Source organism: Tetrao urogallus, assembly GCF_951394365.1.
Source record: "Tetrao urogallus genome assembly, chromosome: 16".
Classification (NCBI taxonomy): Eukaryota; Metazoa; Chordata; class Aves; order Galliformes; family Phasianidae; genus Tetrao; species Tetrao urogallus.
In genome coordinates, this window is record NC_136829.1 from 3,021,011 (window position 1) to 3,042,106 (window position 21,096).

Below are 21,096 nucleotides of genomic sequence, written 5' to 3' on the forward strand. Positions count from 1 at the left end.
GCCTCTGTTACGGTTTGTTTCTTTATACATTTTAATTTAGAGCACAGGTTGGTAGGCAATTTATCTGCAATCAATGAACTATAATTTCCCAAACTATCAAGGAAAAAAAAGGTTAATTTAAGAGCATCTTGTATTTGCTCAGATTGTTGCTGTCTGAGACCACACAGAAGCAAAGACAAATAAAGAAATAACCTTAATTAACTGCAGGTTAAGCGCTGGGTTTATAGGCTCAAATTCCTGTGGCTTCTCAGCTCACACTCCTATAAATTGTTATACTTCTTCGCACATAGATGGGAGTCTGGGATGATCGGCATCTTGAGTTAAAGTGCCTTTAGGCTCCCAAACCTGTCCGTTCCAACCATCGCTCTCACAAAAGCCAATAAGCCTGTCAGTGTTGATTCAGCAACAGCAAGGCTCAGCACTCGCGTCCCTGAGTTATACTACAAGACAAGTTGGCACCTGTGAAAAACAAAGGAAAATCTCCTACTGATTCCGTGGGGAGGTAATCTAAACGCTTATTAGCCAGCATCCTCCTGTGTAGCTTCGCCAATCAAAAATATGTCAAAGCTAATTTAGACTGTGTATCATCAACATCATTGTTATTATTACTTCAATTGTGGCTCGGAATTGGGTTAGGAGAGAGCACCTCTGAACCTTACGGCTTAACAGTAAAACGGGGCAAAATAAAACAGGGAGGATGGTCGGAGGAGGAGGTGTGAGCAAAAGGGCTGACCTTATGGGTTTGTGTGATAGGTGGTGGTTAATGGTGGTTACAGTGCACCAGACACGTGGGTCACTGAAAAAACGGAAGAAAGTCCTTGGGGTGAGCTTGCAGTATGGTAGAAGGTGGTTCTGAGGGTATTTATGGAGAGCAGACTTAGAGCAGACAGAGCTGTCAACAGGTGAGTTGAGACCTTCCTTTCTCTTGCCAGCCAAGGGTTCTCACTGTGGCCCAATGAGCTGAACCCTCCCTGCTGTGCATCTCCATGGGAAATGAGATGGACCTCAGGCAAGATTGTCTGACACAGAGAATTTTCTGACCAGCATCATGTAAGAGCAAGTGAGGAACTGGGGGCAAAGTCAAGGGAACGGGAAGAGGAGATAAGAGCTGATGGAAAAGAGCACAGTTGTCCCTAAGCTACAACTTTCCCTTCTGTCCAAGCCCTGCCATCCAGCACAGACACCTGCAGCACTCAGTCCCAGCCCGTCCTGGGCATCCCTGTGGAAGTTCTCACTCAGTAACTTCGGAGGGATTAAAATTATGGAGTCCACTTTCCTTTGGGTTTGAGCCTCCTCGTTTTCTATAAGATGGCCTTATGCAGTGCTTCCATCCTCTCTCTTCCATGGGCACCAAATGCAGCCACATCATTTGAGAACAGCGACAGCAAAAACAGCAAAGCAGAGGCTGAACAGAACTATTATGTATTTAATAGGGTCATAGAATGGTTTGGGTTGGAAGGGACCTTTAAGATCACCTCGTTCCAACCCCCGGCTGTAGGCAGGGACACCTCCCTTTAGCCCAGGCTGCTCACAGCCCCATCCAGCCTGGCCTTGAACACCTCCAGGGAAAGACTCTCATTCTCATTTTGAGGTGGGTGCAGGTCTAAATTTGCTGTTACATAACAAAACACATTTAAAATCAATTCCTTTTGAAAATAGACTCCTGAACTTTTAAATTACTGTGATAATGCAGCCTAAGCCTGTGAATGCTCCAGTCTGGGAGGAAGCACAACAGTGGCTTTTGATGAGGACATGAATTTGTTATGACAGGCTAATTTTACAAACCCATGCCTGCCTTATGGCAGAATTATAAAGATACACGCAAAGAAAGCAAAGCCCAGGAAACAAGAAATATATTGTGCCACTGGTGAGAAAATGTTCTTGCAGAGCCAACTCCCACGGGTCAGCCCAAGGCTGCACCCAGCCACCTTGATAGCCCAGGGTGCACTGTGCTGTGTGCTCTGTGCATGTTTAGGCTGCTGTTTGATATGGGCCTGTGTGTCTGTGCACTGAGATACGAGCTGCTCTGTGTGAATAGCAGCAACAGAGAGATCTTGGGGGAAAACAAGGAGAAGGGAAAAACCAATCCACCAGTCCCCCCAGATAAAGCCTGAAACAATAGAAATCCTGCCTGGAACCTTCCTGCAGCCTCACCGTGCCTGAGTGGAGCTGACACTGTGCGTTAGCATCAGAGAGGAGTAAGTGGGCTCCTAGAAATAATCTCATTGCAGATATCCTCACTAATCCTCCAGCAGGAAGGGGCAGGAAGGCTTCTCTGGGTAGGGATGAATGGATGTCTGCAGATGAAGGGAGCGAAGGGATAGCCTGGAAACACAAGGAGAAAACTGGAGAAATGGAAACCAAAGCAGAGGGACTGTGCAGGAGAGGAGGAGACAAGCTGGTGGCATGGAGTGACAGCCTCAGCCAGCATCACCGGGAAACAGGGACTGCAGGAAGGTGGAGAGCACGCAGGAGGGAGGAGAGCTGCATGGAGGTGATCTTACTGGGGGCTCCTCGCTCCCGTGAAGCTTTTGTGAGCAGCAGTGCAGCAAAGTGGGTTTGAAGGAGCCCACTGTGGATGGATGCCAAGAGGCACTCAGCTCCTCACCAATGATTGCCGTACGGCGGAGCGGCCGAGCAGCCCGGTCTGTGCTGCTGACAGGAGCTGTGGGTCAGGTGGTGGCTGAGGGAGCTGTTGCAGGGAGCTCCCAGCTCACTGTCACTGCATAAATCTCTCCAGCCCGTCACTGATGGAACGGTCTATGTGACAGGTGTCACCCATAAATCCCATTTAAATACGTCCATTACAGCGCACTGTATCACTCACAATCACCCATGAAATGTCTCTTTGGAGTCAAGAATCAGACAGGGCTGATTTAGGGCTGTTCTGCCCATGTGATGGGATTAGCCAGATCTCACAGCCAGTAGCACACCCAGTGATGCAGGGAGCAGCAGCAGCCCCTCACACTGCTCTCCTGCAGCCCTTCCTGCATCGGAGCTGCTGCAAAACTGGAGCGTAAAATGGAGCCCAGACACTTCAAAACCCAGTTCCCACGGGAACACGTGAGGTGACTGCAGTGCCCCACACAGTACACAGCCTCTCACTTTCGGTCATTCTTTCCACCTTTGCAAGTGGAGTGCAGGCAGCTTCCCACGCGCAGCCCCAGGCATGCACACAACTTCTGCATCACGCACAGACAGAAGGAGCCCTTTCCCAGCTTAGGATGGGTGGTTTTCCTTTCTCCTGCAGAAGGAGCAGACAGTTTGAGGCATCATCCTGGCCCAAATGGGGAACCTCAGTAAGGGTGTCTGTAATCAACATCCAGGATGGATGTGGCTCTGGGCATCCTGGTCTGGTGGTTGGTGACCCTTGCACATAGCAGAGGGGTTGAAACTGGATGGTCCAGGCAGGAGTGATGCTGATCCAAGAGGCTGAGACTGCCCCTGTGTAGCAATTGCTGTGGGTACTTTAGGTAAAAGCAGAGGAGAGAGGTGATCACATCTCCGTTTCTGAGCATGCCTGGTAGCAGCAGGTTCAAAGGAAGGAGAGTGGAGAGCAGTTCCAGTCAGGCAGCATCCTACTGGCCCAATGAGGAGCTCCTGCCCTGCGTACACAATGGGGCTCAACTTCCCTGTTACACACATCCTGTCCCTTTCAGAAATCTTCTGGCATTACAGCCTCGATGACATCTCTGCACTGAGATAAAGTGAGCCCTCGTATACAGCAGAGCAATGGAGCCTGGACTGGAATCTCAGGTTCGAGCAGCAGCCAAAGGTGGCCAATGTGGGTGTGAGTCCCCAGGGTTCTGCTCAGCCTTAGTTTGCCAGAAAGCTCCCTGGGGAGGAAGAGCCCCACTTCTCTTTGCCACAAAGCTCAGGATGAAGGAAGGGATGGAATCAGCCGAAGCAGGAGAAGCCATCGGGGATGTCAGGCAGCCACCTGAGGAGAAGGCGTGGGCGAAGGTAGGAGCAGAGCATTGTCACTTTTAATGAGGGTGATTATGTCCCAGCAGCTGCTTGCAGATTAGAGGGGGGACTTGGTTGATCCGGGATAATTATCTCTCCCAGGAATGAGGAGATTCTGTGCTCTGTCAGGCAGCTCTGTGTCCAGCATTGCCATCCCTGGGGGTGACCATCGGTATCTCTCTCTCCCATCCCAGTGAAGGGGGATTCCTGACCTCAAAGTCTGCAATCCATGGATTAAGCTGGTGTCTTACATCCTCAGTCCCATGCTGTTCCCCACAGAGTCCTGCCCTGGGCACCTTGCAGACAACCAAAATGCTCTGAGGAGGATGTGTTGGGATGGTGTGCACGGTGGGACACTGCAGGAACTGGCAATGGGAGGGAGGATCATCAGCAGGGGGTGTGACCACTGATTTACTTTTGGAAATAAAATATTTAGCTTAAAAAAAAAAAAAAAAAAAAAAAAAAGTTTTTCTCAGAAGAAATGCCATTCCCTTCAGTTTCATTAGCAATGCAAACTGAGATAGCAATCGCAGCTTACTGATAGCATTTCAGTTAGCTTTTATTAAGATTCTAACCCTGACTCCATAGGTAGCGTGTAATGCAGAATATGATCTTCCCAGCTTAAAAGCTGTAAGCGTATCAGCTAGTCTGCTGCCAAAAACTGAACAGAAAGGATCTTTTAAACATGCTTCCTAAGCAAGTTACAGATGATAGATGATCTGCCTTTTTCTTCTGTAATTAAAGGAGGTGGACTTGATTAGCAGGGAGCACCTGGGCTGGGTCCCTGCTGGTGTGGCCCCATGGCCCCAGTGCCAAAGCAGCAGCAGCGCGGGCTGGAGGGCCTCCTCCTGGTTGGGATGCACAGACCATGCAAAGGTTATAATGGCAGTCTGCCCACAGTGCTGAGATCCCATATGGATGTCTGCGTGGAAAATACCCTGCAGTGTTCCAAGGTTTACCCATGGAAGTGGTGCAGTCACTGTCCTGGAGATATTCAAGAACCAGGGAGATGTGGCAGGGTTAGTGGGCATGGTGGGAATGGGCTGATGGTTGGACTGGATGATTTTAGTGATCTTCTACAACCTTAATGATTCTAGGAAAGTCTTGAATTATCTTGAAAAAGCTGTTGGTGAATCCAGGCTTTCATCAGTGGCCATGTTACTGGTACAGCATGAACAGAGTGTGAGTACAAGACAGTGCCTATGGAGCGTCACCCCTGTCTCTTCTATCCAGCACCAGTCGTTATCAGAAAATGATTTTTCTTCCTACAGAAGCATAGAAGGTCCTTGGGAAGGAGACCCTGAGGAGATGGCAGTAAGGAATGCATCAGGCAGAACAGGAGAGAGCGTGGGACAGCAGTGCTCTGATGTCCTTGGTCCTGATGGCCAATGTCTTGTCCTTGGTTCCTTGTCCCTCTGCTTTCCAGGAGTATGAGCTGCAGGCAGTGTGCTCCGTGGAAGTGGTACTGCTGTGGGCATTTGGCTATGGTAGGTTAAAAACTACCCTGAGGTCAAAAAAATGAATGCCTTGGAAAAATAAACAGGATTTCAGCAGTGAATGAGGTAACCACAAGTTTTTCTCTCATGTCACAGCAAGAGAATACACACTTCTCCCATCCTTATGCTGCTTGTTGACTTTCCTATGCTCTTTCAGTGCACTTCCGAACCTGCCAGAGAGACACCAGTCTTGCCAGATGTAATTTCCTTGTGTTTCAAAGGCAGAGGACCCCACTCCAGGCTTTGGAGTTTGCTGAGCTCTGTGAAGCCAAAGGACACGGCAGAATTTGTTGTCCCAGAATACAGACATTCACTATGAGCTGTGAAAGCAATGAAGGTAGAGCAGAAGAGTAGGACATGGTCTGAAACATAACAGAGAAACTACTTGGTAAGTTCTGTTCCTTCTTCAGGATTGGATTCCTGTGCACATGATGGCTCTGTTAGCGCTGACTGGTAGGCGTAATTGGCAATGCCTGATTAAAAGGCTTTTAATTACAACACTCGAATTATGATTTTACAAAACAACACCATTTTGCTTATCTGAAAGCTGAGTATTTATTATTCTCTAACTGCCAAATATTAGCTAAGCACCAGCACACCCCTTGGATTTCTGTCCAAGCAATTGGGTGATCCTTTGCTACCAGCAGGCTAAGAACCACAGAATCATAGAATGATCGAGAAATCAGGAAGTAAAGGTGCAGAGTAAATGATCTTAATTGTTGCATCTTTCCTGATGTACTCCTCCATCTATTTGGAGTTCTCTCATCTGGGCTCTTTTATGTCTCATCTCCTCTGGGCATCTGGGGATTCACCAGCACTGGCTCCAGCAGGGGAATTCTTGCTGAGCATCCCAGTTGCCCTCCTGTTTGAACATCCCAAATGACATCTCCCTCCACCATCTGCCTCCTTTGCAGCAGCACCAAACCTTGCAAACCACTGTTTCTCCATGTCTCCAACTTGTCTCCAGTCCGGCTGTTTGGTCTGAAATACATGGCCAATGGGCATTGGAAAAGCAAAACTGTACTTCCTACAAACTGCTACAAAGATTCTGTGCCTCTTCTCCACCCTGAGAGGTGAGGATGTCATTGAAATCACCAAGTCTTTAAGAGTTCACCAATTAGATGGAAAAAGAGCCCAAAAGAGAAGAACGGGAGTGCTGAGCTGTGATGCTATCAACAGAGAGGATCAAGGTCAACAGTACAGCTTTATACTGTCTAAATCTAGAGTGTTTGGCTGGCCGTTTTTTCTCTCTCTTCTGGTGCAAACACACCAACCTGCACACCTCAAAGGGGCCCTCTCCATACAGGTCATGAAATGTGGGGTTTCCCAGCAAGCACCCAACCTGTTCTTGCACGGCCAACACAGGGCCAGCCTAGGAAGCCAGGAGGTGCCAGGTGCCAGGGCAGGCAGAACAAGCAAGAACATCATGCTAAGCCATCCAAACAGGGCGCAGGGCACCGGGACAGACCTGCCATTCCAGCCCCTCAGGGGCAAAGCTGACTTATGTCCTTCTTCCAATGCACATCAGATCCCTGCTGACCCAGAAACGTTGCAGGACACAGTATGATAGCCCCACTGAGAAGAGGGCTTCCTCTCCCCTGCAGCTGTACAACTCCTGTAAGCAATATTTGGCGAGGAGAACAATTAACTCACAATTTCTACGTATGACAGCGTCTGATTTCAGCGAGGGAAAGGGTTGGGAGAAAGAAGGGTTTACATTTGTGAGACTGCTGTGTGGGGGTTGGAAAAACATGTGCTTTGCAAATTCCTCTTATTATGTTCAGTGAAATAAGCTCTTAGCCTCTTTGGCATCTGACAAGAAACGTTCTGTCAGGAAACCATGGATGTATTTTCTGCCTCTGTAACGCACACACACACATAGAGAAGCAGCTTGTTTTGCAGCGTTTTATTCTGTGGTTTGGAGCAGAGGTGATACATCATCTTTTTTTCTGCTATCATTTAGCTACCAGACCAGCAACCAACTCTGAGAGATTAGATCTGCAGCCAATATATATTGAGAAGACATCAGCCTCTTGCAAGAGTGACCTAAATTACTGCTAATTGTAGTGGCAGGACTAAATAGCTCTCCTCGGCGTGTTTACAACTGGAGCAACAAACAGTTTGTTCTCAAGATAATGACAAACCGCTTATATTTGGTCTACAAAGGGACTGTTTGTTCCCTAAATACCTGCACCAGGAACGGGTTTGCGAAGGGAAAACAGAATGTCTTTGTGGGCAGTGCCTGCCTGTGGCTGCCATCCCAAGGACGCTCGCAGCTCCCGTCTGCACTTACTCCCATGGGTGTCCACCAAGGAAAGAGCCTCAACCTCCTTGATTTTGGAGGCATTTTGTGGCCCAAACACTGATACACCCTGCCCTGGGAGAAAGCTCACTCTGCACCACGTCTCACCTTCCCTAGGTTGTTATGGAAAGGAAGGAAATCAGCCTGAGAAAGAATGGTTTTCTGGACTGGAGTCCCTCAGGCCTGTAATTCTTAATGTGAACCCAGAAGAGAATTCAGTGTCAGACATCTCTGTGCGTCTCTCAGACATGTATCAGAGACTGGGCAATTTATCACAGCAGCAGAAATACATCTGCTGTGATTAGATGGAATAAAATCATTCTACAGAGAATGAAGAGAGTACAGAAAATCTTTAGCGACGTAGTTTTCCATCCCTGTTCCCCCATGCAGGAACACATGTGAGCACAAACTCCATTGAGTTATGCATGAAGATGAACTCACTTTCATCTCTCCCAACTCGGGAGACCCCATGGAAGGATGTGGAGGGGCGGCCATTCCCATCCAGCTGTGCTCCCTCCAACTGTGTTCCACCCATGTTTGCTGAAGCCCATCAGATGCTCTCCTTGCCCCAACCCCATGAGGACTCCCTCAGCATCTCTGTGCTTTGCCACTAACCTTCTTCCCTCCCCACTTTCCACTTTCCCATTCCAGACTGCTGCAAACTCTACCGGAGATTTCTGCCAGCACTTCCCAAACACAAATTCGCCTTTGGAAAGCGTTCACCTTGAGCAGCAAATACTTTCTCAAGTACCGTGCTCTGATCCAAGTGTTCTCTCCGACCTTGTAACCCGCAGCTCCATTAAGGCGGTAATGGCTTCAGTTATCCCAGCCTGGCAGGATGGTGCCAGCAGGATGGTGAGCTCTGCTGGGTTTGCTGGGAAACCCTTGCTGCTCTTTGTACAGCAGCGTGATTTCGTTCTGCCTTAGTGCAAAGTATGAGCTTACAGACCCCTCAGCACTGCCTGCAAAATCACTGCCTCATTCAGATCCAGCTATTTAGACTTGTTCTTTTTCCCCCAGAATCACCTCTTTTGCGAGAGGGAGCTTTCCTGTTCTCCATTCCTCTGGCTGCCTATATCTATCCTTCACCACTCTGCTCAGGTGCATTTCCTTCAAAAGCAGCACAAATTTAGCATGAATAGCCACTATTAGGGTCCTGACTGACCCCCTCTCTGTTCCTCTGCTCCTGGGTAGGAAAGGCAGAAACTGTTCTTGCTCTGCTGGTGCTGGATTTCCAAAGCAGACTGCAATAACCCAGATCTCTGCAGTTTCCCCGCAGAGCTACTGCACTATTTAGGTCTCCAGCGTGCAGCCCCATAATGAGCAGTCAATACGTATTTAGGGCCTGTGCTTTTGTTTCTTGGCTTCTACAAGAAATTTGGGTGCCCTGTATATGGAAACTTTGCTTGTACATACTTTGTATTACACAGGTTGCTCCAAAAGTACTGCCTCCTATTTGTTTCCATTGAAATTACAGCAGATACAAAGAGCAAAATAACAGCATTTGATAGAGTAAATTGTCAGCTACAAACCACTATTTTTGACATCATTTTCAGCACAATTTGTTGCGTTTTTAGCCAGCAATGAAAAAGAGCCTGCATGCTGCACTTGTAACAATCTGCACCACAGGAGGTGACCCACTGTTTCACAGCTGACAGCATCGTTAGTAGGAAAATGTTGCCCATGCAGTCTGTCATTCGTCAGCCCTGACAGACAGAAGTCAGAAGGTGCCAGATCTGCACTGTACAGTGGGTGTGCTAGGACAGCTCAGCCAAGATGGTCTTCACCCTGGGATGGGGCCTGGTGTTATTGTGCTGGACCACGCAACCCACCGCCGCACTGTGCTCACACCCACTGCCTGGTCTTCATAAACGTTCAGCAAGTGCCAACAAATGTCACTGGGTGACGTTTTTTCAGCATGGAGGAATCCAGTTCCATCCCTTTGCTCCACACGCACTCCCACATCATCACCATTCTGTTGGACTGCCCCTCTGCTGCCATCTGTCACACAGCATTAAAAGGGAATTGGTGGGAAGGTTCAACCTCTGCTGCCATCTCACCAACGTCTGCCTCTGACATTGTCGGCCAGCACCATAAAATAGGAGGCATTACTTTCAGAGCAGCCCTCATATTAAGAAGCACAGAGCAGTAGCTGGGACTGGTTTAGTTTCCCATTCTTCTCTCTGAGTTTATCATTTATTTCCCACGCTCTGTTTCTGCTGTGCTCACAGGAAACCCTTGAACTACTTTTCACTATCAAGGACCTGCTGGCCTTGCAGACCCACACTTACCTTACAGATCCAACACTTCCAGAATTCACCCAGTTTCACCCCCTGAGATTGGATCTCTCAACCCCCCCAAGCCCTTAGTTGGAGCCAGGAACACTTTCTAGGTAAAAAAAAACAAGCAAGAGTAAAGTGAGGGCATCGCTCCCAGGGCTGGGCTGTCTGTGTGCAGCAGCATGCTGCTGGTGGACAGATCTCCAGGGCTTGCTCAGGCATCTTGCCTGAGTTCCTGGGACCCTGCTGGTGTGAGTTTTCAACAGTAAATTTATTGGAAAAATAAGTGTTTTCAGTGCATTTTATTTCCAGCACAAAAGCCAATCAAAAGCTGTTGCGTGTCTCTATGAAGACCTCTCTACTCGGGCACTTTACCCTGAGAAAATAACTGAGGTTAAATCTCAAATTCAGAGTCGAGTTATGAAAACAGTTGTTTTGACATTTGCAGAGGAGAGAACATGAGCCACTGCCTCCAGAGCATCTTCAGCTTGAAATTTCCAGTCACTGCTGCATTCTCAGGCAGGCCAGACAGAAGAAGGACAGATAACACAATATGGCACAGCGCGTCGTCTACTGGTCAGGAGTAGGAGGAATTGATTTCTGACTAATAAAGAAAATTCATTACCCAGACTGAGTGAGTCACAAGGAAATGAAGGCTGCTGTACAGAGGGAGGATGGACTCATGCACACTGTTATTCTGGGCTTGCTTCATTGCAGAAAAAGTCTGCCTGCACAGCTGCCCAGCCTTGGCCAGCATCCTGCAACATGCCTGCAGCTCAATGACTGCAGGAGGGACTCATCACCAGGGCAGCCAGGGCTCCTGCAGCCATCTCTTACCCTCACATATCTTCACGGGGACAAAGGAAGGGTTTTCCTGATGCCAAGCAGAGCAAGCACACATGGATCTCAGCTCTGCTCTCAGGGCATGAGATCACGATCCCACCCATGGCATCTCGTGATGGGTTGCCATCAGCCTGGGATGTGGTCCCAGGTGAAGCCTTACCACGGGCTTGGTGGCTGCAGCATGGGGACTCCTGCATCGCTGAGGTGACCAGCAGTGCTCTGTTGCAGGAACACACGGTGTGCTCATGGGGCAATGGTGCTGCCTCCCTCCCATGCAGGAGAAGTAAACCACTGTGAAGGGTCTGTGGGATTTTTGGCCAGCAGTCTCGTTTGCACTGTGCTGAACTCCCCCCCTGCCTCAAGACACGTCCCATGTCCCGCGCTGCTATTTGTCAGGACTGGTTGCATCTCCTGTGGCAGGGAATGCTATGTCCTTAGTTAAAAGCCTTCGGTCGTACAGCTGTCAATTAATCCCACATGCTGCTACGCAGAATAGCTGGTGGGCAGCAATGTTTCCTGCTGCGATGAACGCTTGTTGTGAAGAAGGCTGGAGGAGGAACAGCGCTCAGATTTGACAGCAGGCAGTGCAGAGGGAACCTTCACACTTCACAACCCCAAAACCACGGGGTTCCCCCAACCAGCAGCAGTTCGGCAGCACTCACTCAGACCCACACAGCCCAGCTGGGGCTGCTGCCAGCAGTGCTCGTGCCATCCCCTGGTCAGCCTTCTCCTGTACAGCGGAGATTTTGGGACACAGCAAGAATAAAAGCATCTCATTGCCCCGTCATTTAAAGCTGTTCTCTCAGCATCTGCAGATGTCTCACCTTAGAGGAGAAATCAGCTCCTTCTCAGCCCCAACCTCTGCGTTTTGGAGTTTGAGAGCGAAGCAACAGCAGCTCTGCTGCCAGCAGAGATATCCAGGGTTCACTCCTGGATATGAATAGGAACCTCTGGTTTGTCATCCTGTAGGTTACATTTCTCATGTCCCAGCTTGAAGTTTCTATGCAGTTTTCTGCATTTTTCCATATTTGGAATAGGAAGGCTCTAAAACCTGGCTGTGTCTGAACGCTTGCCCATTCAGTCTCATCACCTTCCAGTAACAGGCACAATTTTCAAATCCTCCTGTATTTCTGCAGGGTTTTGTAAGCAAGATCCATCCAAGGGCCAGGGATGGGGCCAGGGGACCATGGTGCAATGGCTCAGGGGTGGTCACAGGTAGAAGTGAATGAATAAATGTGTTCTCCAGTTCTGCACATGGAAAGAAAAGAGGAACAGCTTCAATAGTGAGTATAGTAAGAAGTGTTTGTGGAGAAAACTGGATGCCTAGAATAGCATCCTTCACTTCTTTTTGGCTTTGTTTCTTTTTGGTTGTTGGGGTTTTGTTGTTGCTGCTTTTTGGTTTTGTTTTTTTTTTTGCTTCATTCTTACAATGTTTTGAATAAAACTGCATTAACTGCAAATCATAAAAGGAATATGTTTTGTGTTTTTTCAGCATATGAGAAAGCTTTCATAGCCATAACGAGTCTGAATGCATTTCATGTTTTTAGATACCTGCAATTTTTTCACCCAAATAAGAGTTTCTCTAAATACACTTCCCAGGAGTGCTGCTGACATGGTAGTATTAAACCCAAAAGAAAATACACAAAATGCTCCTAGTAGTTATTGGAAGAAGGCAGCTGCATTTGGAAAACACAGTGGGTGATGCAGAACCAGCCCTCAGCTGCATGCAGAACTCCTCTCTGCAGGTCAGTATAGGGCAGTGCTTGCCCCCAACCAGCTCCTTGCTCCAAAATGTCTCTTTTGCACGCATCCCAACTCCTTTAAAGCGTGCTGAGCCCTGCTGTGCTCAGAGCAAAGGAAGGGAAAGCAGGAAGACTGCGTTTGGGACATGGAAACCTGCACCTGCATCAGCCTGGGGTGGGGGTTCTGTGTCTTATTTTCTCCCTTTGAAGAGCAGAGGAAGGGTCTGCAGCTGCCCAGGGAACCTGGGGCAAGGGTTGCAGTAGTTTCCCCCCCATTATTCTGTTTCTCCAACACAGCAACCATCTCCTCACCCATGCCAGACACTGACACCATCCTCACACCCACCAGCCAGGAGCCCAAGGAGCCGAGACAGAGCATCCCAGACAGCAGCGTGTGCGAACCCACTGCCTCCTCCAGCAGCATTCCTCTTGGCAGAGCCACCAGCAGCTGAGGAACGGCCTTGGGAGCTGAGCCACAGATTTATTTGGTCTTCAGGCTCCAACAGGCTGCTGGCTGCTGCGGGAGCCTTGATAAGCCCAGGGACGCAGACAGCAACAAGTTCTCAGCAGTCCCTGCCAGCAGCTGACACAGATGCTTTCTGGCGTGGCAGCAGTGAGCGATGGCTCTCGTTTCATCAGATGTTTATCTGCATGTCCCACACATACTGATAGGCACAGCGATAGCCTCTGGCTCTGGCCTTGCAAGCTAGCAGCATCAGGATCACTGCGCTGCACACAGGTTTTGTAAACGGCAGCACTGTGTTCTGCAAATGTCCACCTGTGCAGACCTCATCACTGGGATTCAAGGCATGAGGAATACAGCTGTGATTTTAACTTTGCAGTGGTAGGAGATGTGTCACATTTGGACTTGCTGAGGTCCCAGTCCAGGTGTGCTCTGCAGCATTTCTCCCTGAGTGGTTGAACTTTGCACTGCAAAGGCATCAGACTGGACATAAGAAATTGGACATAGATTGGATATAAGGAAAAGATTTTTTATGATAAGGGCGGTGAGGAACTGGCCAGGTTGCCCAGAGAGGCAGTGGGTGCCCTGTCCTCGGAGACATTCAGTCAGGCTGGAGGGTTCTGCACACCTGATCTGCCTGTAGATGTCCCTGTTCATTGCAGGACAGCTGCATTAGGTGACCTCTAAGGTTCCTTTTCAACTCAAATGATTCTATACTCTATAATTCTATATCTAAATTCTATATTCTAAATCTATAATCTATAATTCTGTATCATTGGAACAGGTTGCCCAAGGAGGCTGTGGATGCCCCATCCCTGGAGGCATTCAAGGCCAGGCTGAATATGGCTCTGGGCAGCCTGGGCTGCTGGTTGGTGACCCTGCACACAGCAGGGGATTGAAACTAGATGATCACCGTGGTCCTTTTCAACCCAGGCCATTCTAGGATTCTATGATTCTGTGATTCTATGATTCTATGATCAGCTTCACGTTTGCTTTTGACATGCTCTCATTGCCAAACAGCCCCAACATGGTGTTCCTCCAGCTCACAGCACAAAGGCAGCTCAGCAGGGACCTTCTGAGCTCAGCAGGACTTCCATCACTCCAAGAGCAGCGCCATTGCTGCAGTCTGTCCTGGAGCAGTATGAGCAGGAGATAGAACCCCAGAATCATAGAATGGCTTGAGTTGGATGGGACCTCAATGCTCATGTAGTTCCAGACCGCCTGACGTGGGCAGGGTTGCCAGACACCAGATCAGGCTGCTCAGGATCCCATCCAACTTGGCCATGAACGCCTCCAGAAATGAGGCATCCCCAGCTTCTCTGGGCAGCCTGTTCCAGCAGGAGATGCAGGAGATACGAGGAGATGTGCACAGGAGATGGGAACAGGAGATGCTCTTAGTGGCAGCTGACCACAGGTGCCTGAAGTTGGGGTGCTCAGTAGCACTTCATGTCAGTGCTTTCCCTTCTGGTGGCATCATGGATCCATTGTGTTCTGTCTCTGTATCACAGCATGGCCAGCTTCACTTTGTACCACTTATGAATTATTGCTTGTCCCTGCAGCTGTTGTCAGAGCTTCTCAGCTCCTTATGAAGATGCTGATTCACACAGGAGTACTTCCAGGCTTAATTGCACTCATGTTCTCTTCCCTACATCCCTTCTCTTCTTCTTGCATGGAGGCAGCCATCCAACAAGTGCACTCACCCCATCTCCCCCCACTCCTTTGCTAGCTCTGGGCTCAGACTGCGTTGCATTTCAGAAGATTCCATCCCACCCTGAAGTGGGCTTGTCTTCTTGCTTTGTTGAAGCCTGACATCCTCAGATTTCTGTTCCCCTCTGCTCTCCTGTATCCATAACCCAGAGCCTTTGGGTGCCTGCTTCTCCAGGCGCAAACATCGGCCTTCCATCTCTGGATTGGATTATTCTCCATCTTGCTTCTATCAGCCATAAAAAACAGTGTCTCAACAGCAAACTTGAGATCAAAACTGACAAGCAAGCTTTTTAGATGAGCTTGTTCTGTTGTATGTAATTAATGTGCCTTGTTTTCTTCATTTATATTTTATTTATATGCTTTTATGTATTGTGAGAATCTCCAAGAGGGTTTTCTTTTTATGAATTATGCTTTGTAAAACAGAAGAACTGATGTTGATGAAATAGTTATTATCAGCTAAAGACTGTTCTCCCAGCCTTCCCAGTGGCAAACTGTCACTCTTCTGACCGACAGACAGACGGATGGGCAGCAGCTCCCACTGAGGAGAAGGATGAAGCAGAGCCCGTGATGAAGGTGATTAAAAATAGAGATAGATTCCTTCTCCCCAAATCACAGTGAGAAGTTTTGGAGAGGAACAGACTGAAGCTAAAAAGATGTTGCCTAAGGGGGCTTTTACTGATTTCGCTCAGTGTTGCTCAGCTCAGTTCACTCCAGTGAGTGGCTGCACCGGGTTTTGAGGATGGAAGAAATAATTGCCAGTATGAGGACTGGAGGTAGGGCTGTTATTTTTAAGTTACTTTCCGTAAAAATCCTTTCTTCCATTAGGTGTTCAGAGCAGGAGTGCTGCCGGGGGAGCAGATGATTGAAACTGGATCATTTAAAGCTTAGTCCCTTCCCTTGTGTCGATGAAGTTTCTACCAAAGAAGTGCTCTGATGGGAGCTCTGTTGCTCTCTGTAGTGTCCCCCTGATAACCATAGGTTTCACTGGGAGCTCTGGGGGCCACCCAAGTGCTGGCAGCAGAGAGGAGGAGCAAAGAAGCTCTTTTAACTCATTCTCCCAAGGAAAATGAGGAACGGCTCTCAGCTCAGCTGCATCCCTCCTGCCATCTACTTGGCTTACCTCAGACAGATGTTCTCAAACCAAATGTCACCACTGTGCTCTGCAGGCAAGGCAGTGACAGTGGGGAGGGAGCCAGCATCCTTCGGCTGAGTACTGGGACACAGAATCATAGAATTATAGCATCGTAGGATCATAGAAGATCATTTTGCTCCATCCCTTGCCCTGGGCTGGCTGCCCCCCAGCTCACGTTGCGCAGGGCACAGCCACAGCCTCGGGCACCTGCAGGGATGGGTACCGACAGCTCTGGGCAGCACTGCCAGGGCTGCACTGCCTCTGGGTAAAGAATTTCTTCCTAATATCAGGCCAAAATCTCTTTTAGTTTAAAGCCATTTCCCCTTGTCGTATTACTATTACAATCAGACCATGTAAAAATGTGGTCCCCCTTCTGTTTATAAACTCCCTTCAAGTATAGGGAGGACACAGTGAGGTCTCATTGCAACGTTCTCTTCTCCAGGCTGAACCTGCCCAATTCCCTCAGCCTGTCTTTGCAGGAGAGGTGCTCCAGCACTCTGACCATCCTCACGTCCTTCCTCTGGATCCACTCCAACAGCTCCACACCCTTCTCGTGCTGGGGCAGGGCTGGATGCAGTACCACACTTGTAGGCACCCAAGGGCAAAGCAGAAGGGGAAAATCCCCTCCCTGCATGCTGCCACCCCCCTGTTCATGCAGCTCAGGATGCAGTCAGCCTTGCTGGCTGAAAAACATAGGCCAAGGGCTGTAGTAGGAGCAGTGCTGGGAGCCCTGGCCTGGGAATAACGAAGAGGGTGGTTTATATCTAAACCCCTTCTGAAGCGCTCCAAGAAGAGCCCCTATTTGCCCTGATCCATTGCAGTGTCACAGAGGCAGACCCTGCAAACATCCTGAGGAAGATGTGTGTGCCGTGAGTCAGGCTGGAACACCCCATCTCCAGGCATGGTTTTGTTTATCAGGTGTCCTTTACTGCGTGTCTTCCAATGAGGCCACTCTCAGGAGGTTCTAAACCTGCCTGCGAGTCCCCACCACCACCACTGGTAGTTTGAACATTGCTATAAATGTCACTGCTGGGCAGGAAACCCCGCCATCTTGACACCGTTCCTGAGGTCCTGATGATTCACATTGACATTTACATGACAAAATGAAGAGGGGGAAACTGCTGAGTGTGTCATGGTGACTGTGAAGAGCTTCACCGTGAGGTGATTCAAAGCAGAAGAGTCCCAGAACATCTCGGGAAATACCCTCAAAAGGCCACAGAAGCATGCACAGCCCCCCAGCTTCATGGCAAGCAGATAGATGCTCATCCCAGGCTCAGCATGAAGGGGAAGGGTTCCACTTGGAGGTTTAGCATTTGCCCTTTTAGGATGTTTCATAACGCCTCCTATTGCCCAATCTGTTTATTGGCTTTCCAGTGAATTTTTGATAGCTTTCCTAGGTGAAAAATGTTGCTATGATTCTTTGGGAAGGAGCAGCCTGAACCAGAACTCAGTGGCCACATGAGCTCCTCTTGTGGATCATAGAATCATAGAATGGCCTAGGTTGAAAAGAACCACAGTGATCATCTAGTTTCAACCAGCAGACCAGGCTGCCCAGAGCCACATCCAGCCTGCTCTTGAATGCCTCCAGGATTGGGGCATCCACAACCACTCTGGGCAACCCATTCAAGTCCATCATCATCCTTGGGTGAAAAACTTCCTCTGCTATCTAATCCTCATGATCCTTGATAGGACAAAGGGAAATGGTTTCAAACTACAAGAGGGAAGATTTAGATAGGATTTAGTTAGGAGCACTCACAGACATCCCAGCACCTCCTGCTTTGCTTTTATGAGCCCACCCCATGCAGCATCTTGACCCACATCTACCAGCTCTCCCAATGCCATACACAGGGAGCCCAGCTCCTGTGTTACAGGTAGCAGCACTAAATGTAATCACTGCCTCACTCAGTCCTTCTTCTCAGGAATTTAAGCCCCCATCTTCACTCCCAGCTCTATATTTAGCATGTTGAGCAATCACAGATATGAGTTCTTGCACCATCTGCATCAGTTGTTCAAAAATAAGGCGAGTGAACAGCAAAGCATGCGGCACTCTAGGAAGAGCGATGCTTTTAGCACATTGCTGAGAGTCTTCCTTCTTCTGTTCTCTTATTTTTTTATTTATGTTGCTTGAAAGAGGGATCCAAAGACACAGAAAGCTTTCATCCAGGCAGCAGCCACAGCAATTGTATTTGTCAATATCTGGAGAGTGGCTGAAAGTGATGTATTTACCACATATATGGTCCATTGCCTGATTAACTCGGAATGAAAACCACCCAAGCTTTGCGCTGAAATCAGTTAGCAATACAATATCTCTGAAGATTGTGCAATTACTTTTTTTTTTTTCTTCTCTGAATGGATGCCAATAACTGCGACTTTCACAGAAGATAAAGATCTTTTCTGCTTCATTACTTCTGAGATGGCACATTAGGATCAAATGTACCGTCCTATTAAATAAAACTCCAGGAACACTATATATAGCCCCATACCAAATGTAGTCTGCAGAGCAGCATTGATCAGATCAGCGCAGAATGCTGTTTACATGCTGAACAGTTAAAATATTCCTGCTATTAAAATTTACCCACTTTTTGGTAAACCTGTGCCCATGCTGTGCTCAAACAACTGCTACTTGTACTCTCTGCTTTCAGACCTCAGCATCATAGCCCATCCTTCATGGGGAGAAGAGGTCATGTTGTATCCCACCTAACTCAATCTTGCTCTGCGCTGCTAATTGTTGTGGCCCTACTAATTACCTTGGCCCTACACGTTTCACCAACACAAATTCCTCATCTGGCAAAGGCTGAGATGGATGGAGATGCTGAAGTTGTTGAGGTCTTCCTGCACCTGGAGACCTAAGGTTGTCTTGTCCTTGTAAGGAGACTAGGGAGTATTACAGTGTAATTCGTTTTTGGATCAGGAATGGACACCTACCTATGAACAATGGGTCAGATTCAAGACTTGAATCCTGAGAAACAGCACAATCTTTCTCAGAACAAAAGTGACCTATGAGTCATCTCTCTCTGCACGAACTCCTAGCTTAACCACCCAAACTTCACTCTTGGGGAAGATCAGAGCCCAGATCTGACCCAGCTTCAACCCATTAGAGTTTTGTGCTGACAGATGATGAGCACATCACTGGGGACCTGAAATGACCCTGAATTCTCTGGTGGTGGGAATGGCCAGACATAGCTGGCACACATGGGGCAGCCCTCACATAATAGGGTGTCTCCTGCTGCTGGGTCAACCCATGGGTTACATATGGATAGGGTCTGGGCATAGAATCATGGAATCGTTTGAGTTGGAATGGAGCCTTAAAGGTCATCTTATCCACCCCCTGTGAAATGAATACTGACACTGTCCAGCCTGATCTTGCTTGTCTTCAGAGACAGCGCACCCACCACCTCTCTGGGCAACCTGTGCCGCTGTCTCACCATACTTGTAGTAACAAAACTTCATCCTTACATCCAATCTAATCTCCTCTCTTTTACTTTGAAACCAGTTCCCCTTGTCCTATCACAACAGACCCTACCAAAGAGTCTGTCTTCCTCTTTCTTACAGCCCACAAAGGGCTGGGCTCGCTCATCTCACAGAGCAAGCAGGAGAGAGCAGCTCAGCCAGGACCCCTGACCCAGCACGGAGCAGCTGTGGCCAAGCACAGGAACATGCATCCTGTCCCAGCTCCTCACCATTCCCTGCTCTGCAGTCAGAGTGGTGCAAAATGCTGATTAAAATATGGTTTGCATCGTGAGAAAACTTGCGTTCAATTATTAAGGGGCGGATTTCAAAGATGCAGAAAAACCCTCTGGAATTATATTCCAGTACATACCCAAATTAAGTAAAGGCACATTTGACTGGATGGGCATTTACATATAAATTGCTATCTAATTGCACTAATTCCGCACGCTCACAGATGTGCTGTTGCACAAACAGGTTTTGCACATGGATATCAGGTGTCTGCTTTGTTTTGTAGCAAAGATGGCTTTAAATCAACATGAATTACTGGTTCCTCTCTTGCCAGCCCATGGATTAGATCAGCAACTGCCCGAGATGGAGAGGAAGACCTTTTGAAACGATTTTCCAGCTTCTGTTCTGAGTCACCCTGATTTCATGCCCTCAGCTTTGCGAGCATTCCCTTCCTTTCTGGGTCATAAATACTTGTCTTGTCTTGGGGAAATGTTTGGTGTCGTTGGGTACTGAGGACGGTGTAAAAATCTAATATCCTGGCTTTTTGTTTCTGTATTGGAAACCAATCAAAGAGTGAAAAGGAATCTTGGATCAAGAAAAGTTTAAAAAATAGTCACCCGGATTTAATGTGCCTCAATGACATTTTTTTGTAGACTCGTTACCTCTTTATTTACCCTTCAAGATATTTGCTTCTAGTTTATAGCACAATATGTATTGAACAGAGACATAAACTGGGCAGGGAAATGCCAATGAAATGAGAAAATAGAAAGTTAATGGCGAAACTAGAGTAGGCTAAATTAATTTACTGATTATATGACCATATCCCATCAGTAAGACATGAATTATTTTGTTTACAATCTTCAGGTTGTTGCTTGGCTCTGCTACCCTTCGCTGTTTTCAATTTAAACTTCAGTGATTGTAAAGAGAAGAGAAAATAAACCAAATGTTCCCATTCCACTTATAAATTTTATGTTTATAATCTTGTAGCCATCCATGGAAACCATGCCTGTTATTCAAGTGCCTCGCCTCCCCAAGCTGAGCATAATTATTACTGATACATCTGGATGTTTAACTACCTACTACAGACTCTTGAATTCCTTCCAGATTTTAAATATCCATTAATGCAGGAGTGGAGAAGAGTGGAGTCACAGGGGGAAGAAGAGAGGGGAGGGTTTACGTCTATTACTTCAGTTCTCCAAGGATTTATGACTTGCTTAGCACCACAGGGAGTAAAACACTGTTACCTAAGCTAGTGTCTCTCCCTTAAAAGGATGTAACGTGCTTCTTTCCATATCATTTTACAGAGCTCTGCGTGCTGACCTGTGCACAGCTGCCCTATTTTGGCATCTGGTGGAGGTGGTCTACCACGGTCTATCTGCCCCAGACCAGGGGCAGCCTTGCAGACACATCCTGTGTACCCATATTGAACAGGCACATTTTTCAAGCCCTTTCACTCAAAACCCACGTTTCTGTAGCCAGTAGTTCACT